The sequence below is a fragment of the Notamacropus eugenii genome, chromosome 3 (assembly GCF_028372415.1).
Source record: "Notamacropus eugenii isolate mMacEug1 chromosome 3, mMacEug1.pri_v2, whole genome shotgun sequence".
NCBI lineage: Eukaryota > Metazoa > Chordata > Mammalia > Diprotodontia > Macropodidae > Notamacropus > Notamacropus eugenii.
This window is the reverse complement of record NC_092874.1, coordinates 215,295,431-215,308,829: the sequence shown is the minus strand read 5'-3', so window position 1 is coordinate 215,308,829 and position 13,399 is coordinate 215,295,431. Positions and strand designations below refer to the sequence as shown.

General features: G+C 36.9%; 1 pseudogene; it reads left to right on the top strand.

Moving 5' to 3' along the window:
* Window positions 1–11,395: 11,395 nt before the first annotated feature.
* On the top strand, window positions 11,396–13,070 carry LOC140531363 (actin, cytoplasmic 2-like; annotated as a pseudogene).
* The last annotated feature ends 329 nt before the right edge of the window (window positions 13,071–13,399 follow it).

Sequence of the window (13,399 nt, the reverse complement as noted above, 5' to 3'; positions counted from 1 at the left end):
AAATGCTTGGACATCACATTTCAAGAAATTATCAAGGAAAACTCCTATGATATCTTATATCAAGAGGGTAAAATAGAAATTGAAAAAATCCACTGGTCACCTCCTGAAAGAGATTCCAAAATAAAAACTCCCCAGGAATATTATAGCCAAATTCCAGAGCTCCCTGGGCAAGGAGAAAATACTTCAAGCAGCCAGAAATAAACAACTAAATAAACAACTCAAATATTATGGAGCCACTGTCAGGATCACACAAGATTTAACACCTTCCATGTTAAAGGAACAGAGAGGTTAGGATATGATATTCTGGGAATTAATGGATCTAGGGTTGCAACCAAGAATAACCTATCCAGCAAAACTGAGTAGGTAATCTTTCAGGGCAAAAAAATGGATATTTAATGAAATAGAGGACTTTCAAGCATTTCTGATGAAAAGATCAGAGCTAAACAGAACATTTGACATTCAAACTCAAGAAAAGCATAAAAAATTAAATATTAAAGAGTAATCAATAAAATAAACTGTTTACGTTCCTATATGGGAAAGTGACACTTATAATTCCTAAGAACTTGATCATTATTATGGCCTTTAGGAGTAGATAGATAGAAGGCATAGGTGTGAGTTGACTATGATGAGATAATGTAAAAAAATTCAAATATTAAAAAGAAGAATGTGCTAGGAGAAAGGGGAAGAGAGAAGTAAAATGGAGAAAATTTGCTCACATAAGAGAGGCACATAAAGAAGAGCTTATGTAGGGAGGGAGGAAATGGTGGGATGGTGGGATGGTGGGAAATGTTGAAATCTCACTTGCATCAGAATAAGTTCAAAGAGGGAAGAATGTGTGTGTGTGTGTGTGTGTGTGTGTGTGTGTGTGTGTGTGTGAATACACATATACATACTCAGTTGGGTATAGAAATCTATCTTACTCAGTAGAGAAAGAGGAGATTAAAGAGATAAGAGATGTGCAAAGTGGGGAAGGAGCAGTAATAAAAGGGAGGTTAGATTAAAGGAGGCAGTTTTTGGAAGCAAAGTAGAATTTTGAGAAGGGATGGATAAAAAGAGAAAAGGATAAACAGAAGAAAATAGGATAGAGGGAAATACACAGTTAATAATAACTATGAATGTGAATGGGATGAGATCACTCATAAAATGTAAGTAGATAGCAGAATGGATTAGAAATCAGAATCCAGGAGCCAATATGGTGAGTAGAAAGACACACATATTCAAGTTCTTCTCCCACTGCCCATGAAATACCTGAAAAAATGACTAAACAAATTCTAGAGCAGCAGAAGCCACAAAACAACAGTGAAAGAGATTTCCAGCCTAAGGTAGCCTGGAAGGCCAACAGGAAAGGTTTATCACAAGGGGCACAGAGGAGAGCACAGCCTACGGAGCCCAGCCCAGCCTTGGCCATGAACCACAGGAACAGGACCAGAATAGGCACTGGGGGCGGAATCCCTGGCAGCAGCTGTGGTTCTCAGATCCCTCAACCCCAAAATGCCACAAACAGCTAGAAAATCAATGAAAAAGCTTTTTCACCTGAGAAGGGAGCAGGGTCCTCCCCTAACCCCTGCCCTAGGCAGTGTTATTGGCAGTAGCCCCTGGGGGAATTGAGCCACTGATCTGGGTCTCAGCCCTGAGTGGCAGCCCAGGGGTGAGGAAAAGTGCAGACTTGTATGGTGCAGCTGGTGGAGGCTCTGAAAAGGGAATTATACTTGCAGATCCTGGGCAGAAAAGCTTTGGTAGCTCCCAGACCAGAGTGCAGGCCAGGAGAGGAGTAAACTTCTCTCCCTCAATTGTGCCACCTTGGAGGAACTGAGAACTTACAGGTCCCCAGAGTATACCCCACTATTGACAAAGGACTCAAAAGTCAAGTAATTGGCTGGGAAAGGGGGAAAAAAAAACACAATAGAAGGTTACTTTCTTGGTGAACAGGTATTTTCTTCCATCCTTTTGAGTGAGGAAGAACAATGCTTACCATCAGGGGAAGACATAAAAGTCAAGGCTTCTGGATCCAAAACCTCCAAAATAAATATGCAATAGTCTCAGGCCATAGAAGAGCTCAAAAAAGATTTTGAAAATCAAGTAAGAGAGGTGGAGGAAAAATTGGGAAGGCAAATGAGAGCAATGCAAGAAAATCATGAAAAGTGAGTCAACAGCTTGTTAAAGGAGACCCAAAAAAATGCTGAAGACAATAACACCTTTAAAAATAGGCTAACTCAATTGGAAAAAGAGATTCAAAAAGCCAATGAGGAGAAGAATGCTTTAAAAAGCAGAATTAGCCAAATGGAAAAGGAGGTTCAAAAGCTCACTGAAGAAAACAGTTCTTTAAAAATTAGAATGGAGCAGATAGAAGCAAATGACTTTATGAGAAACCAAGAAATTACAAAACAAAACAAAACAGAATGAAAAAATAGAAGATAATGTGAAATATCTCATTGGAAAAACAAATGACCTGGAAAATAGATCCAGGAGAGACAATTTAAAAATTATGGGCCTACCTGAAAGCCATGATCAAAAAAAGAGTCTAGACACCATCTTTCATGAAATTATCAAGGAAAACTGTCCTGATATTCTAGAACCAGAGGGCAAAATAAGTATTCAAGGAATCCACAGATCACCTCCTAGAAGAGATCCAAAAACAGAAACTGCTAGGAACATTGTGGCCAAATTCCAGAGTTCCCAGGCCAAGGAGAAATTATTGCAAGCAGCTAGAAAGAAACAATTTGAGTACTGTGGAAATGCAATCAGGATAACACAAGATTTAGCAGCTTCTACATTAAGGAATCCAAAGGACTTGGAATAGGATATTCCAGAAGTCAAAGGAACTAGGACTAAAACCAAGAATCACCAACCCAGCAAAACTGAGTATAATACTCCAGGGGAAAAAAGGGTCTTTCAATGAAATAGAGGACTTTCAAGTATTCTTGATGAAAAGACCAGAGCTGAATAGAAAATTTGACTTTCAAACACAAGAATCAAGAGAAACATGAAAAGGTAAATAGGAAAGAGAAATCATAAGTGACTTACTAAAGTTGAACTGTTTACCTTCCTACATGGAAAGATTGTATTTGTAACTCTTGAAACTTTTCTCAGTATTTGGGAAGTTTTGGGGATTATACACGCATGTATATGTAGACAGAGCACAGGGTGATTTGAAAAGGAAGGGATGATACCTTAAAAAATAAAATTAAAGGATGAGAGAGGAATATATTGGGAGAAGAAAGGGAGAAATGGAATGGGGCAAATTGTCTCATAAAAGAGGCAAGAAAAAGCTTTTTCAATGGAGGGGAAAAGAAGGGAGGTGAGAGGGAAAAAGTGAAGCTTACTCTCATCACATTTGGCTTAAGGAAGGAATAACATGCATACTCAATTTGGTATAAAAAAAAATCTATCTTACACTATAGGAAAGTAGGGGAGAAAGAAATAAGTGGGTTGGAGGGGATGATGAAAGGAAGGGCAAATGGGAGGAGGGAGCAATTAGAAGTAAACACTTTTGGGGAGTGACAAGGTCCAAAGAGAGAATAGAATAAATAGGGCGCAGGATAGAATGGAGGGAAATATAGTTAGTCTTACACAGCATGACTATTATGAAAGTCATTTGCAAAACTACACATATGTAACCGATATTGAATTGCTTGCCTTCTCAGTGGGGATCGGTGAGGAGGGAGGAAGGAAGAGAAGTTGGAACTCAAAGTTTTAGAAACAAATGTTGAGAATAATTTTTGTGTACAACTGGGAAATAAGAAATACAGGTAATGGGGTATAGAAATTTATCTTGCCGTACAGGATAAGAGAGCGGATGGGGATAAGGGAAAGGAGGGGTGTTAGAAAGGATGCAGATTGGGGTAAGGGGTAATCAGAATGCATGGCATTTTGGGGTGGGGGAGGGAATAGATGGGGAGGCAATTTGGAACTCAAAATTTTGTGGAAATGAATGTTGAAAACTAAAACTAAATAAATAGACATTTAAAAAATCAGAATCCAACAATATATTGTTTACGAGAGACACACTTGAAACAGAAAAAACATGCACCAGGTTAAAATTAAGGACTAGAGCAGAATATATTATGCTTCACCTAAAGGAAAAACAAAAGGCAATAGGAGCAATCATCATCTCAGGGAAAGTATATAAAAAATGGACTTAAGTAAGAAAGGTAAATAGGGAAAATAAATTTTGCTAAAAGATACCATAGACAATAGAGTAATATCAAATTTTTTATAGCAAGTTTCTCGATAAAGACCTCATTTCTCAAATATATAGGAAACTGAATCAAATATATAAAAATAAGAGGCATTCCCCAATTGATAAATTGTCAAAAGATATGAACAAGCAGTTTTCAAAAGAAGAAATCAAAACTATCTATAATCATATGAAAAAAATGCTTCAAATAATTATTGCTTAGAAAAATGCAAATTAAAATAACTCTGATGTTCCATCTTACATTTATCAGAAATGACAAATGCTGGAGGAGATGTTGGAAAATAGGTACACTAATGAACTCCTTTAGGTGAAGTTCTAAACTAGTCCAAAATCATTATGGAGAACACTTTGGAACTATGTCCAAAGGGCTATAAAGCTGTACATACATTTTTACCCAGCAATACCACTAACAGATCTCTAGCCCAAAGAGACAAGAGGAAAAAAAAAAAGGACAGAAGTATGCAAAAATGTTTACAGCAGCTTTTTTGTGGTGGCAAAGAACTGGAAATTAGGAAATGATCTTCAGTTGGAGAATGGCAGAGTAAGTTCTAGCATATGAATATGATAGAGTACTATCATACAATAAGAAATGACAAGGGGAAATGGTTTCAAAAAAAGCAAATATGGCAAGACCTTTTTGAGCTCATGTAAAGTGAAGTGAGAAGAACTGGGAAGATCATTGTGCACAGTAAAAGTAATTTTGTAAAGATGATCAATTGTGAGTTGGCTACTTTGAGCAATACAATGATCCAAGACAACTTCAAAGGACTCATGATGAAAAATGCTATCCACCTCGAGAAAGAGAACTAACAAACTCAGTGCAAATTAAAGTATAATTTTCTCACTTTTTTTGCTTTGATTTGAGGTAAGACTAATATGGAAGTATGTTTTGTATGACTGTATAATTGAAATCATGTTGCTTGCCTTCTCAGTGAATAGGGAAGGTTTGGGAAGAAGGAGAGAATTTTGAACTCAATTTTTAAGAAAAGAATATTAAAAACAAATAACTTTTTTAAAAAAAAGCTACTATAAGTATTTTTGTAATATGGATCTCTTTGGAGCATAGACCTAATAGCAGTATTACTGAGTCAAAGGATACATACAGTTTAAAAACTGTTTAAGGCATAGTTTCAAATTGCTTTCCAGAATAGTTGAACTAGTTCATAGCTCCACCAATAGTGCATTAGAGTACTTATTTTTTCACATCCTCTCCAGCATTTGTCATTTTTCTTTTCTTTTTTTTTGTCAGCTTAGCCAATCTGATGGGTGTGAGGTGATACCTCAGAATTTTTTTAATGTGCATTTTTTCACGTGGCTATTGATGTCTTGTATTTCTTCTTTTGAAAATTGCCTATACATAAATTTTGACTGCTTTGACTGATGTGGGGAAATAGTTCTTATTGTTTCTAATATGGTTCAGTGGTCCATATATCTTAGAAAGGAGACTTTTATCAGAGAAATGTACTGCAAGGATCCACCCACCCCACCCCACCCCAGTTTCCTGCCTTTCTTCTAATTTTAGCTGCGTTGGTTTTGCTTATGTGAAACCTCTTAATTTTATGTAATCAGAATTATTCATTTTATTTCCTGTTGTGGGTTGCAAAATTCCAACCTGCAACAAAATGCAACTGAAGCAGAGCACTAAACAAGTACCAGTTTATTAGGAAAAGTAGTGGTCCCTAGGCAATTAGATCCAATACCTTCCTCGTGGCGAAGGATCCTAATGTAAGGGGCTGAGGAATTATATAGAACTTGAGGAGTCCTTAGGAGGTACCCTAGTCCTTGGAAGAAGGACTTCAGAAGTGGAGAAACTCCTATGATTGGCTGATTTTCAGAAGCTGAATAACTTCTATGATTAGCTAATGGTGATATCCATCAACCACAACTTCTTTGCCACCAGGTTTTCCATAGCTCATTAGGTACGGGCCATCTATATTTATGGCCATCAACTATAGGCCAACTGAGTAGGGGCTTTCCACACACCCTCTCAACCAGATCTTTCCACAAGCTACCAAACACTAATATTTGGATAGTTATATCCTTGGGGAGCAAGGAAATTGTGCTTTGAAAGCAGAAGTCACTAGGGCATGGTTGGTAGTGATTCGTAGGAGTGAAGGAGTATTCCTAAAACAAGTTCCTAGCAGAAGTTAATATAAACCCTTATATAAATCCTTATAATAGTCCTAACAGTGTACTTCTGTAAATCAAATGAATTATAATCATTAATACAGAGTGGATTAATTAATTAATTGTAACCTACATGACTCTTCTTATAGCATCAACTAACATAACTAAGTCAAACTTAATTTTATTTTAGTATATTAATGCTTTCACTGATACCCATTAAATCACAATGACTTTTTGTTCCTCTAGGTAAATTTTGTTATGACTTTCTAGCTCAATAAACTAATTCTTTGGTAATTTAACTGACATACATTAAATAAGTAAACTAATTTAGGTAATGTTGTCATTTTTATTGCCTTGACTCAGCCTACCCATGAGCAATTAATCTTTTTCCAACTATTTTGACCAGTTATCATATGTGTGAAAAGTGTTTTATAATTATGTTCATGTGTTGATTTGGCAGATAGACTCTCAAATATTTCATAATGTTTGTTTTTATTTTTAATGAAATTTCTCTTTCTCTATTTTCCTATGGTGTTTTGTTGGAAAGATATAGGAATGCTAATGATTTTATTGGTTTGTTTCATACTCTCAACTTTGGTGTTGTCAATTACTTTGATTATTTTTTGACTTTCTATACCATCTGCCAAATGTGATAGTTTCTTTTCCTCATTGGCCATGCTTAATCCTTCAATCTATTTTTCTTATCTTATTGCTACAGCTAGATTTTCTCGTACAATGCTGAATAATAATGGTGATAATGGACAACCTTCCTTCACCTCTGATCTTATAGGAAAGGCTTCTAGTTTTTCTCCATCTATCGAAATAATCTTTTCTTTTTTGGTATTTTTGTTATTAATATGGTCAATTATACTTGTAGTTATCCTAAAATTGAACCAACTCTGTATTCTGGCATAAATCCAACCTGTTCATGGTTTATGATCTTTATATTATATCATTGTAATTTCCTTACTAGTATTTTATTTAAAAATTTTGTGTCATTATTCATTAGGGAAATTAATATATAGATTTTCTTCTCTGGTGTTAGGTATCAAATTTTTTTGTCATGGAAGGAATTTTATTAGGACTCCTCCTTTACCTATTTTTTCAAACAGTTTATATAGCTTTGAAATTAATTGTTCTTCAAATATTTGGTAGAATTCAATTGTAAATCCATCTGTTCCAGAGTTTGGTTTTATTTTCCCCTTAGGGAGATGATTTATCAATTTTTCAATTTTTTTCCTACAATAAGGTTATTTAAATATTTTATTTCCTCTTAATTTAGCATTTTATATTTGCTAAAAATATTCATTCACTTCATTAAGATTGTCAGTTTTATTAGCAAAATTGTTCTTAATAATTGTTCTTATTTCATCTGCATCTCATTTTCATTGGTTATGCATTCACTTTTTCCATTTTAATACTGGTCATTTTATTTCGTTCTTTATTTTAATTAAATTGATTAGTGACTTATCAATCTTTTATTTTCTTCACAAAATGGTCTTAGTTTAATTTATAACTAGTTTATTACAATTAATTCAATGGTTCTTTTAACTTTCAATTTTATTTTCTTTCCTTAGATTTTTCAGGATTTCTATTTTGGTGTTTATTTGGAGCTTTTTAATTTGTTTGTTTTCTAATATTTATGGTTGTATGCCCACTTCACTGATCTTTTCTTTCTCATTTTTTTTTTTAGTTAAAGGTCATGTTCAAGATACTAAGTAAGGACCAAGTTGTTAAAGCAACTCTCTATGGCACGCAGGAGGGATAACCAGCCATCCTGGTGGTAGAAAGTGTATCAGTCAAGTTATATCTCTACTATCTTTCTAGTTCCTCTGGATGACCACCCAATTTTGAGGGCTGGCTGTGGAGGAGCAGTGTACAAGGTGGACCAAAACAAGATAAAACAGTTTGAGTACCTTCACCCAACATAGGGCAAAACTGGAGACCAAGAAGGCAGATGCTTTGGATGAAAGGTCTTCAGATACATTCACTTTGCAACTTTAGGGAGGGACCTCCTTAAATGGTGGAAAGTTAGACCTAAGAGTAAGAGTCTTATGACTGCTGTCAGATCAACTTGAAGAAACTGGTTATAAAGTTTTCTGAGCAATTGCTTGCATAGAGTGAGTGGTGGTAAATGCTTTGTCTTCCTTGTCAGAGGATGTCTGTCTATGGTGGTGACCTGGGACATATACTATGGAACAACTGAACTGGGTGAGGAGAACGTCCACTTTCTCCATTGCCATTTGAGCTTGGGGGCCTGCTTAGAAGTGCTTCTGTTTGTTGAGATCAAGCAGAGACCATTTCCAAGTCAAAGTGCTTGGTCTCAAATGTTGTCTTCATGGCTAGCATATCTTTTGCTGAAGCTTCTCACCCAAAGCTACATAGCTCTGAGTTGAGCTCATGGAACTCATGGAAAGAGAGTAACCTCAATTGGCATATTGGAAATATTTATTTCCACAACAAAAGGCTTTTATTGCTTAGCAACAGTGCCAAGTTGAATCATCTTTCTGTTTACCTAAAAGGTTTCTTGATGATTGGGCTCCAATGAAAAATTCATTGAATACTAGAGTATGTGATCAGATTGAACAAACATAGGATAAAGTGGGTGTAGCAGCTAGCAAATTAAATAACAGGTATTGCTGAAAGGCCACAATGATGCTAGGTAACTTCCAAAGCTGTACAATGTCCACTTTTCATGGATCCATTTATATTACCCTCTCCACAAGAATTATTTATTTTATATACGAGAAACTCCACTTAAGGTCTGATAATAGGCAGTGATGCTTAGATATTGGAGGATTATTTTGAACAAGGTTATATGCTGACTGGGGTCCTAGGATTAAGTCATAACATCACAGTAGTACAAAACAATCACTCAGTCCACAAGGTCATGAAAAACTGAGTTTATAAATCACTAAGAAATTGCAGGGGCATAAATCAGTTCAAAATGCATGACATTGTACCCAAATTGTTCCTAAGGTGTCTGAAAAAATATATCCAATGCCTTCCGTACCCACCTCCATGTCTGATGCATCCAAATAAGGGCCCAATCAGCAGAACAAGCTTAGTGATTAGAATTGCATGATGTAGTTGAGCCAATGGGGAGGAAGAAAGAGCAGAGGACAGAGAATTAACTACCCCAAAGCGTGAACTAGTATTGCAGTCCTGATAATTGGGGTGTAATCTTAACTCTTTACTTTTTGTTCCATGAAGAGAAGGAGTCCCATCAGAGGAGATGGAGGTTGTGATGAGCCCTTCAGCAGGGGTATTTCTTATATCAGAAACACCTATATTGGCCAGAAGCTGCCCATAGCTGAAATGTACTCCTACTCTGTGTGAAGGCCTTCTTCCATCTTTCCCTCCTGTAATCCTCTTGACACTGTGGATACAACCAAATCTTTGAGAATTTGTTGGTAGATGAGGTCTTGAAGAAGGCTTGAAGAGGGGGTCAAGAGGGTTGCAGCTTATAAATTATTGTAAAGTGGTATAAAAAGAGTTATTTGATACAGATGGAAAGTTGTAACACCAGACGTGGATAGATGGGGCTCACTGCCTTCTTATCTCTTCTGCAGATATGAGTAGTTTTCTTCATTCTCTGCGCATCTGCTCCTGCCCTCTCAGACCAAAGCCTCCTTTGAAGGCAGCCCCAGGTCTCACCAGCTTCATCCCTGGGGCCCCTGGGTCTGGAGTCTCGCCTCTTTCTCATTTTTAATATGTCCAGAAATACCTATTTCCCTCTGAGTATTGTTTCAACTGCATTCTGCAGATTTTAGTATGTTCTCCCATTGTTGTCATTATCTCTAATGAAATTATTGTTTGTATCTTTTATTCTTCCACCCACACATTCTTTAGGGTGAAGTTATTTAGTTTCCAAATAACTTTTTAATTTCAATTGATGTTTCAAAGGCTCTTTATGGCTTTATGGTCAACAATGTAATTTATTTTTTATTTTTGCTTTATGGTCAGAGAAAGATGCATTTAGTATTTCTGCTTTACTTCGTTTGTGGGATTTTCAGACTCTTATACATATTTAATTTTTGTGAAAAGTGCCACAAACTGTTAAAAATGGATATACTCCTTATTCCTATACAATATTCTTCATAAGTCCATCATATATAAATTTCATAAAATTTTCTTCATCTTTTTTGTTTATTTTATGGTTACATGAATAGTTTCTTTCCTCTTAAACTCACTTAACTTTTATTTTAAGAATTTAAATGTTATGATGTATGGTGTGTATATGTGGGACTCCATCCTACTGCAGCTACAAGGCTCATAAACAGCAAAAGTTGTATATGAGGTATATGTTTCCCACAACAGCAGGGACATGACTGTGAGGTCAAGTATGCCCCTTTGGGAACCCAGCTGGGCAGGAAATTCCCTAAGTAAATTGTATGGAATTCTATATCATGAAGACAGGACAATGGGTTGTAAAAGTTAAATATTGTAAGAATCATAAAAGTTATACATTGTATTGTATTCTGTGTGCTCTCTCAGGATATGTGTGTTAGTCTCCCCTTATCTTGGAAAGTAACCATGACATAAATTTCGAAGTAAAAGTTGCTTCCTGAAGCAGCCGGGGCAGTTACTGTTTCCTGAAGCTTCCCAGGCTAGGCTTTGAACAGTTTGGTGTCTGTGTGCTCTCTGCTATTCCCACAGGGGCTCCTGTCCCCTTACAGGTGACCCCTGTTCAAACTCTGCTGCGTGGGATGCAGCTCGTATATGTTCAGTATTGGTATTAATTCATTGTCTGTTGTATCCTTCAGTAAAATATAATTTTTCTCTTTATCTCTTTTAATTAGAAATATTTTTGCTTTTGCTTGTCTGAGATCGTGATTGCCACTCCTGACTTTTTTTTACTTCAACTAAAGCATAATAGATTGTGCTCCAGCTTCTTGTTTTAACTATATCTGTTAACTTTCTATTTCAAATGTGTCTCTTATAGCTCACTCAATGGTAGCTGGCAGCACTTGTAGGCTACTTTGTATGTACCCCCTGGATTTGCCTCTTCCCTTCCCTTGGCTCTAAATTCTCAGACTAGGATGGTGCACAGTCTCAGATTAAACAAAAATGGAAGAAGAAATTGCTGCTCTTGCCATTGACAATGGCTCCGTCATGTGCAAAGCTGGCTTTGCTGGGGATGATGCTCCTTGGGCTGTGTTCCCCTCCATCGTTGAACACCCAAGACACCAAGGTGTCACAGTGGGAATGGGGTAGAAGGACAGTTATGTTGGTGATGAGGCCCAGAGCAAGAGAGGTATTCTGACTCTGAAATACTCCACTGAACATGACATTGTTACCAACTGGGATGACTTGGAGAAAATTTGGTATCATACCTTCTACAACAAGCTTCATGTAGCTCCTGAGGAACACCCTGTTCTACTTACAGAAGCTCCTTTAAACCCTAAGGCCAACAGAGAGAAGATGACAGGTTTGAGACCTTCAACACTCCAGCCATGTATATTGCTATTCAGGTTGTGTTGTCTTTGTATGCCTCTGGTTGTACCACTGGTATTGTTATGGACTCTGGTGATGGTGTCACCCACACTGTGCCCATCTACAAGGATTATGCCCTTTCCCATGCTATCCTTCATCTAGATTTGGCTGGCTGTGACCTGACAGATTACCTCATGAAGATACTGACAAAAAGAGGGTACAATTTCACTACCTCAGCTGAAAGGGAAATTGTTCATTACATCAAGGAGAAGATATGCTACATTGCCCTAGACTTCAAGCAGGAGATGACTACTGCTGCTTCCTCCTCTTCTTTGGAGAAGAACTATGAGCTTCCTGATGGCCAGTTGATCACCATTGGCAATGAGAGGTACAGGTGTCCTGAGGCCCTCTTCTAGACATCCTTCCTGGGTATGGAATCCTGTGGTATTCATGAGACCACTTTCAATTCTATCATGAATGTTGATATCCAAAAGGATAAAAAAGGATCTATATGCCAACACGGTATTGTCTGGTGGTAGTACCATGTACTCTGGTATTGCTGACAGAATACAGAAAGAAATCACAGCCCTAGCACCTAGCACAATGAAAATTAAGATCATTGCTCCCCCTGAAAGTAAGTATTTGATCTGGATTGAAGGCTGTATTCTGGCATCTCTCTCCATCTTTCAGCAGATGTGGATCAGCAAAAGGAATATGATGAAACTGGCCCATCCATTGTCCATCACAAATGCTTCTAAATGGACTGCTAACAGATGCGTAGCATTTGCTGCATGAGTATTCACAAAGTAAAAATTTGTCCTGGCAAATATACACCTCATGTTAGCCTCATGAAACTGGAATAAGCCTTCTTTGAAAAGAAACTTGTCCTTGGGAAAGTTTGTATCTGATATTAGACAAATATCAGCACTTTTTAGATTGTCGAACCATTACTGATTTGACCTCTTATTCAAGATAACAGTTGTTCCCTTGGTGTACATTTTAGCACACCTTGTACATATCTTTGATCTAAACCCTGATACAGGTCACTTCATTTTGACAGATAAGGCTAAGAGTTAACTTCAGTAGAGAATTGACCCGATAATATGGCAATATAGCATCTGCTGGTTGACACTCAAAAGCTGTACAGTTTAGTTCTATAAAGCATCAGATCTGTACAGGGTATCTAAAGGTCACATTTCCAGCATCTAAAAGAGCTGACTTGCAGAATGTCTCTCCTAAGGCTGGCAAGAGTTTATTAAATGTGTTGCATCCTGTCACCATCCTAGCAGGAATACATATTGAATCTAAGCCTTAGGAACCATTTTTTTTCCTTAACCCACTGCTTTCCCACAATGTCATGGGGCTAAGTTACTCAACCTTGAGTTGCAACAAAGTTTGTATTTACAACCTGTAAATTTGTGCATCTAGTTAATTTATGTAACATTTTTGTATGTTGCTTTAATGTTCTCACACGACAGTAGAATATCAAAATTTGTAAGTCATCCTGAGTTGAGAATTGTAATGCCCAACATGTCATTGTGTAAGGAAAAATAAAAGTGCTGCAGATAAACCGAAAAAAAAAAATGTGTCTCTTGTAAACAAGATTTTTACATGATTTCTAATCCATTTTGCTCTCAT